The following is a 5,736-nucleotide window of genomic DNA, read 5'->3' on the forward strand; positions in this document are numbered from 1 at the left end:
GACGGATTGTGTCTGATTTTAACGTTAGAAATAGGAAAAACGATAGTATATTGTTTGGCCCTGAGCAACAAAAAGCACGCCAAACTTTCATAGGTTTTATTAGGTCATCTGACCCAAAGGGTCAGGATGACCTATAGTCATCGTGCTTCGTCCGTCGTCGTCCGCCGTGCGCCGTGCGCCGTCCGTAAACTTTTTCTTTCAAAACGCTACTCCTCCTTAACGCTTCGGTGGATTACTTCCAAATTTAGTTTGAAGCATCATTGGGGGAGGGCAATCATATTTTATATAAATGAGGCTGGTCTGACCCCTGGGGCCAGAAAGGCGGGGCCCCAAAAAGGGAACTTAGGTGAATATTGCTATAAAATCCTACTCCTCCTTTACCCTTGGGTGGATTACAACTAAATTTGGTGTGAAACATCATTGGGGGAGGGCGGTCATATTTTATATAAATGAAGTTGGTGTGACCCCTGGGGCCTGAGGGGCGGGGCCCCAAAAGGGGAACTTTGATGAAATTTTGCTATAAAATCCTACTCCTCCTTAACCCTTTAGTGGATTTCAACCAGATATGTTGTGAAACATCATTTGGGGAGGGCGGTCATATTTTATATAAATGAGGCTAGTGTGACCCCTGGGGCCTGAGGGGTGGGGCCCCAAATGGGGAACTTTGATGAAATTTTGCTATAAAATCCTACTCCTCCTTAACCCTTTAGTAGATTTCAACCAGATATGTTGTGAAACATCATTGGGGGAGGGTGGTCATATTTTATATAAATGAGGCTGGTGTGACCACTAGGGCCTGAGGGGCGGGGCCCCAAATGGGGAACTCTGATGAAATTTTGCTATAAAATCCTACTCCTCCTTAACCCTTTAGTGGATTTCAACCAGATATGTTGTGAAACATCATTTGGGGAGGGCGGTCATATTTTATATAAATGAGGCTAGTGTGACCCCTGGGGCCTGAGGGGTGGGGCCCCAAATGGGGAACTTTGATGAAATTTTGCTATAAAATCCTACTCCTCCTTAACCCTTTAGTAGATTTCAACCAGATATGTTGTGAAACATCATTGGGGGAGGGTGGTCATATTTTATATAAATGAGGCTGGTGTGAGCCCTGGGGCCAGAGTGACGGGCCCAAAAAAGGGAACTTTGATGAAATTTTGCTATAAAATCCTACTCCTCCTAACACCCATAGTGAATTATTACCAAATTTGGTGTGAAACATCATTGGAGGAGGACAATCATATTTTATATAAATGAGGCTGGTTTGACCCCTAGGGCCAGAGGGGCGGGGCCCCAAAAGGGGAACTTTGGTGAATTTTTGCTATAAATCCTACTTCTCTCTAACCCTTGGGTGGATTAATACGAAATATGGTGTGAAACATCCTTTGGGAAGGGTGGTCATATTTTATATAAACGAGGCTAGTGTGACCCCTGGGGCCTGAGGGGCAGGGCCCCAAAAGGGGAACTTTGGTGAATATTTGCTGTTAAATCCTAATCCTCCCTAACCTTTTGGTGGATTACAACCAAATTTGATGTGAAACATAAGGTGACGGCAATCATATTTTTTAATGAGACAGGTTTGACCCCTGGGGAAAAAAAGATGGGGCAAAAGGAGCGCTTAGGTTAAACATTTCTTAAAAATGCAATTCCTCCTTAATGCCGTAATTGATTACAACCATATTTAGTATGAAACATCATTGGGGAAAGGCAATCCTAATTGATATAAATGAGTCTTGTCTGACCCATTGGGACAGAGGGGCATGCCCCAAAAATGGGAACTTGGCTAAAATTTTGCTTTATGGTGCCGCTCTTCCTGGACAAGCTAAATGGATAAAAACCAAATTTGATCTAAAACATAACTGGCTGCGATAAATAATTTATGGTAATAATGCTGGATTGGGGTGTGTGTCCTTGCTGTAAGTGTAAGTGTTTGTCAGATGACCGTTAAGGCCCATGGGCCTCTTGTTTAGATCTATAGGATTTTTTTTATGGATCGATTGATTTCTTATGCAAATGGCATATGGATTGGCGATAACTATAGATCATATAAAATATCGGTCTGTCTCGGAGGAGAGTAATGAAGACGTCAAATGTTTTATCGATATAATACAAATATCCAGAGGGCGTTTGAGTTCCGCTAACCCCTGTTCTAAACTCCGCAACGTAACAAAGAGGTATGGTCGTTTTCCGCTTATCCTGACCTAGGCCACGCGCAGCGATAGTCTGGGCTAAAAATACAGGTAAAATATCACGTGACCCTAGTGATGCCCACACTACCAAAATAGATCGTCATGGTCCATTGGCGCGATGTGCGTTGTGAACGAATTAGATCGTATGTAGTCAATAAATACCATATTGGTTTGGTGTTATTTGTTTAACGTCCTATTAACAGCTAGGGTCATTTAAGGACGGCCTCCCGTGCGTGTGACATGCATGTGTCGGTGAGTGCGTATGTGTGTTTTAGTAGGCTGCGGTATGTTCGTGTTGGGTCTCCTTGTGATAGGCCGGAACTTTTGCCGATTTATAGTGCTACCTCACTGAAGCATACTGCCGAAGACACCCAGCAGCACACCCCACCCGGTCACATTATACTGACAACGGGCGAACCAGTCTCCCACTCCTACTATGCTGAGCGCTAAGCAGGAGCAGCAACTACCATGTTTAAAGACTCTGGTATGTCTCGGCTAGGGGACAGAACCCAAAGCCTTCCTCACAGCGGCGAACGCTCAATTAAAGGCCAAAAGTGAGGCATTGTCAAGGGAGACATTAGGAAGAAAAAAGTTGTTTAGAAAGAAGAGAAAAGATAAGATCCCAAATTTAGTCGCCTCTTACGATCATGCAATGGGGACAGCAGGTACAATTCTTACGCCCTACCTGCAGGGCAGAAATACCATATAAAAATAAAGTAAAATTGACATGTTAAATATGAATTTTACACTACCCATCCATGTATGCCTGTTGTCAATGCTGCAGTTCATTTACATCTTACTTTGAATGATACGGGGTAAATCGGTTATGATAAAAAAAAAATGTTATCCAAGTAAAAAATTTCTTTCTCAACATTTTTATCTCGATACTACATGTAAATATTTTATTAAATATGTATTAATGTTGCAAATATCTTTCAAATACGACCAAGAAAAATAAAATGGTATTAAGAAACATAACAAAATATGAAAAAGATACATCTTGGTGATTCGAACTCAAAACTTTTCGGTCGCTAAGCGATGGTTCTACCATATGAGCTATGCGGACTTATGGGTGTGTGAAGTTTATGTTGTCAGTTATAGTCAGTCCAGTTAATGCTAAATTAAAATATTTTATCAACTACGTTTTTTCAATTTTTCGACACAACCGCATCGGAGGGCCACTTTTTAAGAATAGGATTTTAGTTGTCTTTTTGGTACATATAATAAAATAAGACATTGTAAAAGTTGGTCTTCTGATGCGCTATAGGTCAAAAAATGATATGAATGCTGGAAACCCCCCCCCTCGAAAGTTCCAAATAGCCCGATGATACAACTTTACGGTCATTTAAGGAACTATCCATTGTAATGAACAAACACACTTTTCGCAAATAAGAATATTCATATGTTATAGATTTAAGGTTTGTATTCAAAAACTCAGCTTTTAACATTTTTTTTTTCTATTTTGAAAACGGCCACCGTTAGGTCAAAACAGGCCAATATGCGCCATACCTCTGTATGCATGTGAATTAATCAAGTATAGTCGAACTCCTTTGCGAAGTCCTGGATCCGCCCTTGAAATCTTAAACCTTATCTTGGGTAATCTAAAACCAAGCCATGGTGTCAGGGCCAGAGGAAACTCGGGCTAATGTTACTATAGTTTGTTTTTCATGAGATCATCAAGAAATAAAATTGGCGGTATTTGTGTTAACTCTTTATAATATAATAATGTAACCCAACCCCTCCCTTTTATACCCCCGGACCCGGGGGTATACTGGAATCGGGTTGTCCGTCCGTCCGTACTCACTACGATATACATATCCTTGTGGGGTGAATTAACGATTCATTCCGTGCAAATATCTTCGTCGCCTATAGGAGATGCAATTTAATGTAATTTTGTGTTTTTCCTCATCATAAATCTCACTGTGCATGTGTTTTTTAGCGACGGAATGAACGGAAATTAAATGTGATGTCCATAGCTCATTAAAACCTGTGCGTTGCACCCCACAAGTTCACAGACACCCTATAACTCAATCTTGTCTGTATGTCCGTCCGTCTGTCTGTAGACACATCTTGTCCGGACAACTCCTCCTAAACTGGTGGGCCGATTCCAATGACACTTCACACAAATAGAGAGGACCAGATGTAAATGTGCATGCAGCTGTTAAAATTCCAACATTTTGGGTTGCCATGGTTACTGGTTACTATTCATAGATTTTTCTTGTCCGGACAACTCCTAAACTTGTGAACCGATTTTCACAAAAAAAAGTACGGGAATGTTAGGGAACATGTGCACATGTGCATGCACCTGTTTAAATTCCAATTTTTTGTTGTCATAGTAACTTGTCAGTAAGTTGTCACTATAAACAAGTTTTAATTGTCCAGGCAACTATTCCAAAACCTGTGGACTGATTTCAACAAAACTTATGACTAAATTCTCTTTATTATGAACAACACATATTCCAGACATTCTGAATTTCAGAAATAGGGGCATGCACAGGTTATCTTAGTTAGCCTCTAAATAACAGTTCCAGTTGTCCATTGACTCATGCGGATTGCGGGGGTATTAGTCAACCATCCTGGCGACAGTTCTAGGGTTTTTTAGTTACAATAAATACATGTACAATGGCAAGGTTCGCGTGCGTGATCTATACTAAGTAAATAGAGCTGTGTTTTTCTTCTTCTTTTTTTTTTTTAACAAGGAAGGACCTGTACATCGTCAATGTACAAATTCATATTTATGAGCAATTTATGGACGTAATATTTCGCCGATTGGCCATAATTGGCGAGGGGCCGCGGTGGCCGAGTGGTTAAGGTGTCCCGACACTTTATCACTAGCCCTCCACCTCTGGGTTGCGAGTTCGAAACCTACGTGGGGCAGTTGCCAGGTACTGACCGGTGGTTTTTCTTCTGGTACTCCGGCTTTCCTCCACCTCCAAAACCTGGCACGTCCTTAAATGACCCTGGCTGTTAATAGGACGTTAAAACAAAAACAAACCAAACCAAACCATAATTGTCGACATCATATATATGTAACTGAAGGGAGACAACTCTCGCAAAATAAAAGACACTGTTAGGGTACATGTAGCTTTAAGTACGTCCATGGTGGGACACTGTCCAGAAGTAGTTTAATTGATTTTTTTTAAAACTTGAAGTGATTGAAATATTTATTTATTATTCAAAACGGAAAAAATGTATTCAATTATTTTTTTCTCTGCATTCCAAATCCAGTACTAAATGCTAGTAGATCTACATTTTATTTGACCAGTGTATGTTAGATATCTACGTAGTGTTTTCTATTTTGTACATTAATTGATCCTATTTATGTGTATATTCTTTAAATCTTACAGTATGCATTGAGATTAATCAAAATGATACCGGTCATAATCAGGGACGATCCTAAATCCCTGTCATAATGCTGGGCTAAGCCGATAGGTGTGAACCCCGAGGTCCAATATTAGCTATGTGAAATTACTTCGTGACGCTGACCAGTGAAAATGTGAGGCTGATTCATAAAATACGTCATTTGGATCTATTTATAGAAAGACAA

This window comes from Pecten maximus, chromosome 2 (assembly GCF_902652985.1).
Source record: "Pecten maximus chromosome 2, xPecMax1.1, whole genome shotgun sequence".
NCBI lineage: Eukaryota > Metazoa > Mollusca > Bivalvia > Pectinida > Pectinidae > Pecten > Pecten maximus.